Source organism: Uloborus diversus, chromosome 2 (genome assembly GCF_026930045.1).
Source record: "Uloborus diversus isolate 005 chromosome 2, Udiv.v.3.1, whole genome shotgun sequence".
In the NCBI taxonomy this organism is placed as follows: domain Eukaryota; kingdom Metazoa; phylum Arthropoda; class Arachnida; order Araneae; family Uloboridae; genus Uloborus; species Uloborus diversus.
The window spans coordinates 185,618,210-185,632,803 of record NC_072732.1 but is presented as its reverse complement, the minus strand read 5'-3'; positions in this window follow the sequence as shown (position 1 = coordinate 185,632,803).

Genomic DNA, 14,594 nt, shown 5'->3' with positions numbered 1-14,594 from the left:
CATATGTCTTCCAGTTTCATTATACAAAACTCAATGATAGTTACAGAAAATAAGCTTTAAAGGTACATTAAAACTTTTTAATTAAGCTGGGAGTTTCTGGAAAAACTAATTTTACTCTTGAAGTAAAATTCCGTTTCCATTTAGTTTTTTCGAGACATTTTCCCTTCCTGAAACTCTCGAGTTATAATTAATGACTTCGAGTTCCCATTCTTTCCTAATCTCCTTTGAATAAACTAATTGTTACTTGTTTCGTCTGAGCCATGAATGAAGTTCTGGATTTTATGTTCTGAAGTAACTCTTACTGAGTTGTTTACAAGAAGTTTTGAAACACAGCTATTCATTCGCTTTTATAAAAATGTTGTGCTAGTAATTGCATCATTTCAACACAAATTGCTAGACACTTCTTTTGTACAGAATATTGTGCAGCACAAAATGCTGAAGTACCTTCGTAGATAGTTAGTTCAAATGATTTTCATTTGAATATGACAGACAAAGCGTAATTACACTCTTTTTGTGCAATTTAAACTGTTTGAGCAATGAGTATGAAAACATATCGTTTGAATTGATTGTTATATTTCAGAAAATTTACCATTCAGGAGAATATCGTTTTTAATTTCAAAGACTATATGTTATTATTTAAATAAATGCCATGCTTTTTTCTTTATGGTGCTTAAAATCTTAAGTACATAAGGAATTTGTGGACATTGATTGTTTATCTGACTAATTAACTTAAGCTCAGATACATTAGCAGAAAAATGACAACTTAACGAAATAAAGATGTTACATAGTTTCGGCTTAGAAAAAAAGAATTTACGCTGCACATTGAAAATTAGCTCAGAACAAATTTATTTCACATAGTAAAGAAAATGTGAGAATTTTAAGTTATTAGCAAGAGCGCTTTGAAAATCTACATTTAAATCTTACAAATCTATATTGGCCAGGATATATTAAACAATGGCTAAAAAAATAAATATTATTGAGTACCTATGAACAAAATCTTTGAGTATTAATTACTAATGTTAACGTGCATTGAAAATTGATAAGTCTCAAAAAGATGAATATGACAGACAAAGCGTAATTACTCTTTATGTGAAATTTAACTATTTGAGCAATGAGGATGGAAACACATCAACTGAATCGACTGTTACATTTAATGAAAATTGATATCTTAAAAAAGCAATTGCGGCAGTTAGAAGCAAAGGGATGTAAGCGCCAAAATTAAAAATTTGGAGATAACCAGTGCAAATGGTAGGTGGACATCCTCTTCTCTGTATAGTACCCCTAGTAGCCCTTGTAGGTGCTGCTATACAGAATGATTTAAGAAAACTTTTCAATGATAGCCTACTTAGGGCCGGAACTTTAAACGCGAGTTGCTCAAAACTTGAAAATGTCCACGTGTATCCCTTTGCTTCTCACTTCCTCAATGGGGTCGTTTCCAAAATTTTAAAAGTAATTTTTCTGAAAGAGCATGCTTAAAAACATAAAATCTGACCATTTTTTAAATAATTTGTTAAAATAATTTGTTTAAGTTTAATATTTAAAAAAAAATACTTAAATCGGAGAGCTTTCATTGTTTATGCTTCTGTCCGATGACATCACAAATGATGAAATGCCATTCTGTGTTGGCATTCTCAGAGCAAAATATTTAATTCGCATCTTTACTCACGTGTATTGGCAACGATATGGTTGATAGCAAGCGTAGAGCGCAATTTTTATTCGCTCCTTGATTATCATCACGTGGAAACGCGGAAGAAAGATGCGCCAAAATGCAACGTATGTGACGTCATCAAGACCACACCTTGTTTGAAAAATCGGATAGTTGAAAAAAATAATTAAAAATAACTGTTGGGAAAATGAAAGTATTTTCTGGGTCCATGTTATTTTTTTTTTTTTGCTTATTCTATCAATTTCACTGACAAAAAGTACTTATTTTGACTGAAGAAAACAACCCCATTGTAAATTTTCAAGTTGCTTTAGTAGTTTCACATACAGCATAACTCCAGTTATCCGAACTTCAACTTTCCGAATCGCCGATTATCCGAATCGCTCTCAAAATTTCAAACCGCCCCCCCCCCCCAACAACCTAATAATTTTTTTTGAACGTCACAGTGACCTCCCGAAACCTCCCATCGGGGTGCACCTAAGCACTTCCAGTACAAGAGAAATGAGATTTAAAAAAAAAAAAAAACAGCTTTCGTCGGAATTGTTTTTTTTTTATTCTCCTGAATTCAATTTCGTGAATGAAGTGTTTTTCCCCTAACCCCTCCATTTTCTCACTACCATTTTCATAACGCTATTATTTACGTAGGAAAAAAAAACCTGTTACTTAGCAGTTGATAATATTTTCCCACGAAAATAGTTTAACCTCGAACGGGTTGCAGCTACGCAATGCTTATTTGTCGATTAGACGAAATGAAAGGGAAGCATATTAATTTGAAAGCAATAAAAGTCGTTTCTAAAGATGATTTCTGCGAAAGGTTATTACGGCGTAGAAGTCAATAAGTCATTTCTCTTTGTTGCGCTGGGAGTAAAGATTGTGGAACAAAGTAGGAAGTAAACACAGAAATACAAGAGTAATGACACAGAGCGTTTGCGGATAATGACTGTGGAATGCTTTATTTTTATTTCTGCTTCTCTTGAAAGATGTTTTCGAAGAACAACATGGCTTCTAGCTTGGGATCGTCCACAAATGATGTTACGCTTCGAGGGGGGTTCATGAAATAGTGCGTTTGTGACAAAGGGGAGGTAGAAATTAAGAAAAACTGACATCACACGCAGGGGCGCGCAGTGGGAAGAAAACGCCAAAAAGCCTTGAAAAATGTTTTTTAAACCGTTCTCGCTTGTTTTTTACGCATGTATATGATTAGGGAACTTTTTCGATTTGTTTGGGCTCAGGTTCCAAAGTTCGCAGGTTTGCGCAGCTAATTCCCTTCAGGGTCTTTCTACAGACCATTTATGACTAATTAATATTATTTTCAAAGAATAAATAAGAGAACATTTTTTGTAGAGTGTTTTGAAAAGAATAACTTTGAATTCCCTGGTTTTCGGTGCGGATCAAAACCGAGTTTCTGTTCGAATATTCGATTATTCATTTTTTTTCGTCCTATTACTATCGTTGGACAGGAACAAGAGATAAATTAAATACAGTCGACTCCCGCTACAATGCGATTCGACTTATACGAAATGGCTATAACGCGAATTTTTCACGAGTTACGAATTTTAGAGCTAAAGCGATTTTTTTCATCCACAACACGAATTTTTTAGATGGAAGTATCGGTTTCGTTATTGGATACTAAATATCAATTTCGAGAATGTTATTACAACCCTTTAAGCATCACTGAGAACGAAAGTTCCCTCATCAAACAAGTCTTCGCATCGAGTTGTTAGTGCATCAAATAACCGCTCAGAATCGTTCATTTATTTATTTTTTTCATTATAAATATTAAAGTTGATGAAATATATTGGTTCATTAGTGGCACCTTCATTTAAACTTAGTGAAGATGGGAAGAAAAAGAAAGTTTCTGATTAAAAAAAAAAAAAAGGCTAAGATTCTCGAGATTCTTGAACAATTACAAAACGTCGATGGTAGTGCAACAATAAATATGAGTGGATCTTCCATGCGTAGAATTAAAAGTCAAAACAAAACGATATCCGTAAAAGCTCAGAATTTAGTTTCAATGTTTACGCTCGCATATAGTTCGAGCAAAGTAAAAAAAAAAAATAATAATAATTTGAATTTTGACATTTTGAATTTAAATTATGTTTTTCGCAATCACGAGTGTGTGTATGTAGGCGTGTGTGTTTGTGTGTGGGGGTATGTGTTTGTATGTACGGGTTATGTGTATGTGTGTGTGTAGGCATGTGGGTTTGTGTCTGTGTGGGGGGGGGGATGTGTATGTGTGTATAGACATATGTGTTTGTGTCTGTGTGCATGCATGAATGTGTGGGTAGTTGTGTGTATGTGTGTGTGTATGTGTGGGTGTCTGTATGTATGCGTGTGTGTAAGTGTTTGTATGTGTATGTGTAGGTGTCTGTATGCATGCGTGTGTAGGTGTATGTGTGTGTTTGTGTGTGTGTGTGTGTATTTGTGTACGTATGCGCGTGTGTGTAGGAGATGGATGCAACCTGGAGACGGCTTTCGCTATAGGAGCAGCATCGTGAGGAGCCCGTCGACGGTGATGGTGCGGAGGGTGGCGGTGGGAAAAATCAAAGGAACGTCAAAAACAGTCAAATGAAAACAATAAGCAATCGTGATTGCTCAAAAAAAAGAAAATGGAAGCTGCTCTTGTGTTACGGATTAAAGAGATCAGGAAGAGGAGCTGTTGCCACAAATTGAGCCACAAATGGTCATAGAGCATAAATCATCATTATCTTTCTTTTTTAACTCATAAATATGTTGCTGTATCCACTGTACAGTACTATTATAGGGCAGCATTTTATTATTACTACATACTATGCGTACATCGTGCTGTTTTATTTTATGTCTTTCCCTCCCATTGATCTTTCATTTTGTGCATCTTGAAGTATTTCATGTTGAATAAAACCCTTTTTATTTTTTAAATACAGTAAAAGTTCAGTTCTTTATGTAAGAAACCGTAGTGTATAATTGAGGAATGTTTTGAAGCAGTGTGAGGGGTGTTTATAAGCGTCTAAAGGAATTCGGTATGGTTCTAAAAACATTATGTACATATATTTTTCCATAACGCGAAATTTCAACTTACGCGAGGAGTCTTGGAACGCATCCGTCGCGTAAGTCGAGACTCAAATGTATACCAGCCTTTGACAAGCAAAAAAAAAAAAAAAAAAAGAAATGCTCAAAAGTAATTTTGCAATTTTTTGTTTATTCTCGCACTTATGATTCTTCAACTTTCTGAATGCTCCCTTTAGCTTTGTAGTGGACGAAGGGGTCTAAAATTCTAGTTCTGATTGCATAAGAGCAATTTATTAACCTGTGCAAATTTATTAACCCTCAGTTGATTTAATATAGAAAAAAAAACATATTTAAGCTGAATTTACCGAATGGAACTCCAAATATCGCCGAATGGTGATAATTTTTCCGAATAGAACTCGAAATTTTGCCAGATCGTCAAATAAAATGTTCCGAATACGGAAATTTTCGGAGGATCACGGTAACCTCCCATCCGGGTGCCCCTGATCACATGTTTTGGTTAAAGTAAAAGTATTTTTTTCTAACAAGATGTTTATGTAGTTTTGCGTGACATGTGACAAGAGGATGTGAGGGGATACGTTGAAGTGTGACACTTTTGACAATGGGTACAGAAAGTCAAATATCGTCGCCTCCTAACAACAGTAGTTTTGACCTCTTATTGTTATTTCTAGGCTTAGATGTCTTGTGGTTATTTTGAAGCGACGATATGTTGAACAAATGGGTAACATTTATGGACAGCTCCTTTTCACTTTTTAGCACGCTTTTAATTGCTTCACCTGTATGTATGTATGTATCTTACAACGGAATCAGACCCGATGACAATGCAATATTCTATAATCAAATTAATTAATTAACTCTTTTAATTGTTAGTTCCCTCCAATTTTAATCAATATTGTGGCATAAATCCATCAATGTGAAAAAGGAAAAATTTAAAAAAATACATTAAAAAATACTTGCAAAAATTATTTAAAAATATCTATAAAAACCTTTAATTTTTCTGCATCAGACAAAATTTGTTCCAATGTTAATTGAACAAAAGTGAAAGTTTTAGAAGATTAAAGAATTCTGCACGGTTGGAAAACATTCTCTCTTTTTAATGATGTTTAAAATTAGTTGTGAAATCAGAAATTGTTCTACAGCAATTAAATAGCAACGTAAATACTTAGGATCGTCTGCATCATTAATACTAAAGACTTGTATAATGGAAACTATCAGCAGTTATAGTCAACTGGAAATTCCTTTCACTGTCGCATTGTACCACTGCTGCTTCAACAAAATAGAATAACAATTATTCTCATAATTCCTTCAGTATGAGTTAGTCTACAGAGTTTTTTCAGAGACTGTTCGGGGAGAGTCGGAGTTGTATTTATAGTACATCAATCTAATTCACTTCCTTCGCTCTCTTTATTATTATTATTATTATTATTATTATTATTATTATTATTATTATTATTATTATAAACTATTTCTGCATTTTTTCCCCAGGACTTAAAATAATGTATCCTTTCGGTTTTTAAATTATTTTTAGTTTAGTTTAAAATTGCACCAGATTGCAAAAGAAATATTGATGCCCACTTATTAGAGATTTTAGGTAACCTTCCGAAGAATCATAAACTGGAAAAAAAAAAAAAAAACAGTTTGCGTAGTGTTTGCATCGCTATGTCCCGTTTGTACTAGCCTGATCGGCTGAAACTGAAATATGCAAATGAGACCGTTATAAGAGTTTGCTCTCCTTAACTAGTTTACATACTAACGTTGTTATTAGAAGAGCAAAAGAGCAAATGTTCATTTGCATATTGCGACCAGTCATTTGTTCTAGTAGTAGTTTTTACTTCCTTTTACATAGTAAAAAAAGTATTGTATTCGTAAAAAAAAAAAAAAAAAAAAAAAAAAAAAAAACTCTTAAACTTCGGCCTAATTTTTTCCATTTTACTCATCCTCAAATGAATGTTGAGTGGTTTTTTTGACCCTACCGCACGTGCATACATGCCTAACAAGATATGGACGACCGAAATATCCATTTTGACCATACCCGAGTGATTTACCACGAGTTTCTTCGTGACGTCTGTATGTGGTATGTATGTACGAATGTTCGTATCTCGCATAACTCAAAAACGGTACGCCGTAGAAAGTTGAAATTTGGTATGTAGACGCCCAGTGAGGTCTAGTCGTGCACCTTCCCTTTTGGTTTCATTCGGATGCTCCAACAAGGGTCTTTTACACCTTTTTGAGTAAATTAGTGTTAATATCAATGCAAGCTCAAGCGATGTTTTAATTTAGCGAACACTTGGCAATGTATCGTCAAGCCTTTTTTCGCCAACTTCGATGTATCACCAAGTTGGCGACAAATTTGGAGAATTTTTTCTTTTTTTTTTTCAAATTTGCTTTTAATTTGGCGATATTTAGAGAGTTATATCCATTGAATCATGTTAGAATTGTCGATATTGGGAAAATTAATCTGTGTAAAACGCTTTTTTGCATCGGTTCGTAACGAACAAGGGGTTATCTAAAGTGTTTCCTTGCTTACTCCAAGTAATGTTTATCATTAAATTGTTGTAAAAGGAAGTCATGTGATGCTCACATCAACTCGTTTTAATTGCAATTTTCCTCCTGTTTTAAACAAAATACTCGTGTCACAGCGACGACTGTCATCTATTTTCGATATTTTTACGGTTTAAGGCTGTTCATAAATGTCACACTTGTTTTGAACAAATTACTTCCCTCCACCCCTATTCCCCTACGTGCCACGTTATATAACATACACATATTGCTATAAAAAAGCTGTCATTTCAACCTAACTGTATATGTCACACTTTATGCTACCCCTCCCTTCCCCTGACACAACTTCACGAATCCCTCTCCCTTCCTTAACGCTTGACATCATCTATGGACAACCCCTTTTGGGAAGTGTCAAATCTTAAACGGACTTTGCTGCTCAGTCTAGATAGATATAAGGCCACTATATAAGGTAAGCGACTCATCCTACATTTTGGTTTCAAAACTGTCAGGGGAAAAAATAGTATTTGTACAAAAGCCTCGTTGCAGAAAATTGCTGCCCAAACTGTGTTGCCTGAATAATATTTGATTATTTCATCCTGTAAGTGAAGAAGATTTAATTAATACAAATGAAAAACAAAGAAGTTACGAAAATAAGGTTCATTACAGTAACCATTTTCCAAAAAACTTTTGTTGAATTTTGGAACAATGTTATCTTCCTAAATTTACCTTAAGTGGCATTTTACTTAACTTATCCGCAATTGTTTTACGACATAACAAACACCGAATATTATAACGTATTTATAAAACTAGAAACAAGATTGGATCCAAAGCTGTCATGGAACCAAAATGTCTGATAAGACTGCCTGTCCTTTCCAAGGGATTCCAGATAGATATTGAGGAAACCAATGTTAAGGAACAGGGAGGAATATCATATGAATAAACACCTTTTTATTTAAAACAAAATACATAATAACGTTTAATTGCACAAAATTGCCGATCACTACAGACACGGATTTTGGGGTCGCGAGAAATCCATTTTTTTCAATGCAAACCAAATAAGTGAGTTTTTGGATGAAAAGAGACAGCCACAAAAGCCGCGTTCACACAACACACTTTTCGATCCGGTAAATTCCCGCTTGGGCTCTTCAAAAAACCGGTTGAAAATTTCCCCATTTCCATGTAAAAAGAGGTTTCCCATTGTGCCACTGAAAGCGGTTTTTATCCAGCATCCTTAGCGGCTAGTAGACAAACTTGTTTCGCGTAACGCATTCTTGGTGAAATTCCGCTTTGCTCCCGGAAGCAAGCAAGCAGGAGGAGAAAAAATCCACATATATCTCGCAAATAACCGGAATGCAGTGAGAAGCAGATTTTTTCCGGGGTCGAAAGTGTTCATGGAAACGGCCCTAATGGAAAGGAGGCAGAAAAGAAAACGGCTTAAAAAGTAAAAATGTCAGATTAATCAAACAGCGTCTGTTGCGCGCCTGTGAGAGAGCTCTTGCTCATTGTTTCATTCCTACTGGTTCTGTTAATTGATTTTTAACTTATTCATTGTTGTTCGGTTAATCTGTTATTTTTACTTTTCAAGCTGCTTGCTTATCGGTCCCTTTGCTTTTGTCAGATATATTTTCATCCGTAAGCTCACTTATTTTGTACTAGTGGTACCCGCACGGCTTTGCCCGTAATAGAAAAATTAAAAGGTCTTTTGGTTCGCCTGTATATTTACAAATAATGTATGGTGAATTTTCTCGCCAATTAACTTGTACCCATGTTACGGTTCCACGTTATGATGATAACTTAGTAATTTACTCGTCCATCTTATGATAATTTTGTTCTTAAAATTGGAATAGAAATAGAACCACATCGAATTTTCGAAAAATCGCTTCGAGGTGCACACTCCCATGCTAGAAACTAACTTTGAGCCAAATTTAATGAAAATCGGCCGAACGGTCTAGGCGCTATGCGCATCACAAAGATCCAGACATCCTACAGACATCCAGACATCCTCCGGACATTCAGAGAGACTTTCACCTTTATTATTAGTAAAGATTAAAAAAAAGAGTCCCTTGGTACCCCGAAAGATGTATCTACAGTAATATGTAATTTGATACAGAAAATACGTTGCTATTTCTTATTTTTCTGTTCAAACAGAAATGTATTTATTCAAAATATTTGTTTCACAATTAAACACATCCTAAATATAGTAGTATGTTTGGTTACAGAACTATTATCTAACTTGGGTTTCTATCGACCATTTTCCTTCTATATTTAGAAACAAAAATCGCCCATCGGTTCTATTACCTGGGAATAGATACCACTTCTGCTTCCCCGATAGCTATCGATGCGGTCGACGCAGCGAAAGATTGTGATGACACAGGAAATCTCCAGGTACGATCTTTCTCTCGTTATTTCGAGCCCTACGGCAGTCTCGATTTTTATTCTATTCGGGCTTTTGTCACGTATTTCGAGTGAATTAGAATGAAATCTTGACTGGTTCTGCTCAAACGATGATTCAGCGTAATGGGATGACAAAAGACATGAAATAAGGCTTGGTTTAAGTTAGATTTGATACGGGAGTAATGCATCGATGTCGTGGCAGTAATTCTTTTAAATTGGTGTTAAAGGTAAAAAGAAGCGAAAAATGTTTCATGCATGGTATCGAATGAAAGTGGTTTATGTCATCCTAAATTAGCTTCGGGAAATTGAAAACTTTGTAAAAACATCTTCAGAGAAATCAAGGCTGTGTTAACTTCAAGAGAAATATTTGTATTTAAACATATAGTCTGACCACCAACGATGTGGAAACGCAAACATCCGGTTTATCCGCGGAAATGGATGGATCTATTAGTTAACAGGGGTGGACAGGGGTGGTTGTTCATTACAGATGTGCGCTTTTGCCTCTAAATTATTCAGACAGTTTTGTAAAAATTACAATCTGTTCACCGCAATAATTTTTTTGATCTAAACTATTTTTGATCTACATCCTCACTACAAAAAAATAATTAATTTTTCTACAACATTATTTTTGAGCTTACCATTTTGCTTTTACATTTCCGAACGAAATGAAAACGTTTTATTTTATTTTTGTTGCTTCCGAAAAATTCTTTTTTACCCCCTCATTTTCAACTTAGAAAATGCAATAAAATGATAAGGTCCTAGCATTTAATACATTAAAAAACTCGTGCATCAAAATCTCATCGTTATTTTCCCTTCTCCCCTGCTTGATTTATTCAGATGGAATCGTCTTAACTAGGTCGATTGCTAAATTCCATCTATTTCATGGTCAGACTGTACGCACTTTTTTTATGCATAAACTGTAATCAAAAACCACTAGCAACTAGTTTGAAAGTATTTTTAAATGACTACTATCACTCTTCATTTATGGTGGATTTCGTGAACGAAAGTCAAATACATTAAATGTTTGCTACGAAACTAAAATCCCCTAAGCAAAACGTTCTGACTCTTCGTCCAATCAGCAATATGGTACCTAACATGCACCACTGCATTGTCATTCTAACAACAGTTCTGGTTGGTGGATAATTTTTTGCTCCCCCAGTGGGACTATTTTACTATATTTTTTTCACAACTGGTACATATAATAGATTAATTAAAGAAGAACTCAAAACTATGCTTGACTCAAATTGCAGCTATTTTTAATTTGTAAAACCACCACTCTAACCCGTCCGTATACGTTTCAAGTTCAGCTCAAAATAATAATTTTACCATTAAACTCTAAAATATGTAGTGGATTCTGTCCCTTAGAGAGGTAATAAAAACATATTTACTTTTTTAAGTTCTCAAATGATATTCCTCCTTCAACTCTTTCTACTTTTTGGCGTTTAAAAAAAATACAATTAAAAAATTTAATTTTTTAACTCCCGCTGTTAGGAGTGGATTTTAACGCGAGTTCTTTGCATGGTTCAGCTAGTAAACTTTAACTTTTCGAAAAATCGTAACATTATTACTCGACATACTAAATAAAGTAGTATTTTTATCATTTAGGGGGTCTAAGGACCTTCAACCTTCAAAATTTTCGACTTTCTGGAAAAAAATATATGTTGTGCATAATTTAATTCTGGACAATTTGATACCTCATTTTTAGCATACGCAAAACAACTTTTCAAGTGAGCGAAAAAATGCGTAAACTTTCCCCGTAGTAGCTGTTAAACCTCGTTTTATCAGGTTTCGTTTTCTCAGATTTCTCGTTTTGCGTGCGTGATATCTCAGAATATTTCTTATATATTTCCGTAAAACTCTTAATACATGTTTGTCTGGTTGATTTTTATGGTCTGAACCTAAATTTATTTATTTATTTATTTATTTATTTTGAAATTTTTTCAGTTAGTATCGAAATGTTCCAAAATTGTGGGTGAAAAAATATTTTTTTTAAATATTAACTTTTATTTTTAGTACAAATTTAGGTTCAGATCATAAACATAAATTAGACAAATATGCATGAAAAGTTTTACAGAAATACATTAAAAACTTTCTGAAATATCACGCTCGCAAAACGAAAAACCGGCATCTGAGAAAAGGAAACTGAAACAGATGCTGTTAATATAAATCTCTGTTGGAAAAGTTTAAGCATTTTTACGAAAATTTGAAAAGTTTTTTGCGTATGGTAATAAATAAGGTATCAAATTGTTCATAATTAAATTATGCATAACCTATATTTTTTCCAGAAAAATCAACAATTTTGAAGGTTAAGGGTCCTTGTACCCCTTAACTGTAATTATCGAATCATAGTACCAGGGTGCGTTAAGTATTACGTTCTATTGTAGACAATTTAGTAGTATGGGAATAATTTTTCAGATGAGAAACCCCCGTCTTTCATCTGAGTAATAACATTAATAGAAGTAATATCATTCAAAATAAAAACAATTAAAAATATTTATTAGAGCAATGGTTTACAAGAAATAAAGCAATATATTTCGTGCTTAAAGTAAATAGTTTAAAAACGCAGTTAGTGAAGCACGAAAATAGAAACTTTTTAGATACACATGTCTTGATCTTAAAAGGATGTAATCAAAATTTTATCTCCATCAAATAGAGACCTTTGTTTTTATTCTACTCTAAATTTCACTATCATACCTAAAAAAAAAAGAGCTGATGTGTGCATTATATGACTTCCTCTTTTACTCCAATTTAATGTCATTTCCCCGTTATTGGTATTTTTAATGTGATTCAATAGTTTACTCCCTAAATATCACCAACAATGGCCAAATTGAAACCAGATTTAAAAAAATAAATAAATAAATAAATAAATAAAAAGGCCAAATTTGTCACCAAGTTGGCGACCAAAATACTGGCGATATATCGCCAAGTGTCCGCCAAATTATAACACCACTTGTGTTTACATCGAAATTAACAATGATTTCCCCCCGAAAAGGCGCAAAAACCCCTTTAGAAACACCCGAATTCAACCAAAAGGGGAGGTACACAACTAGACCCCCTAGGAGTCTCCGTACCAAATTTCTACTGTCTAGGACATACCGTTCTTGAGTTATGCGACAAACATACGCACATACATACGTACATACAGACGTCACGAGAAAACTCGTTGTAATCAACTCGGGAATAGTCAAAATGGATAGTTCGCGTGTCTATACGTTCTTAGCCACTTATTCACGTGTGGTCGAGTCGAAAAAAACACTCAAAATTCATTCGGGGGTGAGCGAAATGGAAATTAAGTTCGATTTTTGAGTGAAATTTTTTTCACGAATACAATACTTCCTTTTTTGTAAAAGGAAGTAAAAATAAGTACCGTTAAGGGAAAAGCAGCGACAAAGGGTGTGTTGGTTTTGAAAACTTTAGGGACAAATGTTTTTAATCCAATGCTCACATAGAGGGCGCTTAAAAGTAAAACTTGCATAACTGTGCAGCTGTCTTTGGCATCGTAACTCCAAAACGGAGGAGCCGATTTTGATTTAAATAGTATTTGTTCGAAAGGTGACTTTTTCAGATCATTTTCTTAGCGATGATTCATTCGAATCTTTCTTTTTACTTCCTTTTACAAAAAAGGAAGTATTGTATTCGCGAAAAAATTTTCACTCAAAAATCGCCCTTAATTTCCATTTTGCTCACCCCCAAATGAATGTTGAGTTTTTTTTTCGATTCGACCACATGCGGAAAAGTGCCTAAGAATGTATAGACACGCGAAATATCCATTTTGACCATCACCGAGGTAATTACAACGACTTTTCTCGTGACGTCTGTATGTATGTGTGTATGTGCGTATGTGCGTATGTGCGTATGTATCTCGCATAACTCAAAAATGGTATGTCCTAGAAAGTTGAAATTTGGTACATAGACTCGTAGTGGGGTCTAGTTGTGCACCTCCCCTTTTGGTTGCTTTCGGATGTTCCTAAGGGGGTCTTTTGCACCTTTTTGGGGGGAAATCATTGTTAATATCAATGCAAACTTAAGTGGTGTTATAATTTGGTAAACACTTGGTGACGTATCGCCAAGCTTTTGGTCGCCAAGTTTTTTCGCCAACTTGGCGACGATTTTTTTTGTTATAATATTCTAAGATATTATTGGAATTTTTTGTGATGCATGTAAATTAAATATTTGATAATGACTTTAAATGATAGTTTTAAAATATATTGTCACTTTGAATTGTTGTAAAATAATTTCTTGAAATTAAGTAGTTTATTATTATTTTTTTTGTTTTGTTTTTACAAGTATTTTATGTGCAATAGATAAATATATTTATAAAAATGAAATTGAGTAAAGAGTACCTAGAATAATTTTTCAAAAAATAAGCAAATTTATGCTATAAGTAAAACCAGCAGTGTCCCTTCGAAGAAAGATAATCCTATTCATTTTTTAAGAAAACAAAATTACTTAAATCAAACGGATAGTCAAAACGATTTTTACTTCCTTTTACAAAAAAGGAAGTATTGTATTTGCGAAAAATTTTTCACCCAAAAATCGGCCTTAATTTCCATTTTTCTCACCCCCGAATTAATGTTGAGGTTTTTTTTCGATCCGATCACACGTGGATATATGCCAAGGAACGTACAGACACCCAAAATATCCATTTTGACGACCCCCGAGTTAATTACAACGAATTTTCTCGTGACGTCCGTATGTACGTATGCATGTGCGTACGTGCGTGTGTGTGTGTGTGTGTATGCATCTCGCATAACTCAAAAACGGTACGTCCTAGAAAATTGAAATTTAATACGTAGACTCCTAGTGGGGTGTAGTTGTGCACCTTCCCTTTTGGTTGCATTCGGATGTTCCTAAGGGGGTGTTTTGCCCCTTTTTTGGGGGAAATCATTGTTAATTTCGATGTAAACTCAAGTGGTGTTATAATTTGTCGCACACTTGGCGATATATCACCAGTCTTTTGATCGCCAAATTTTATCACCAACTTGGCGACAAATTTGGCAATTTTTTTAAATTTTAAATTTGGTCTCAATTT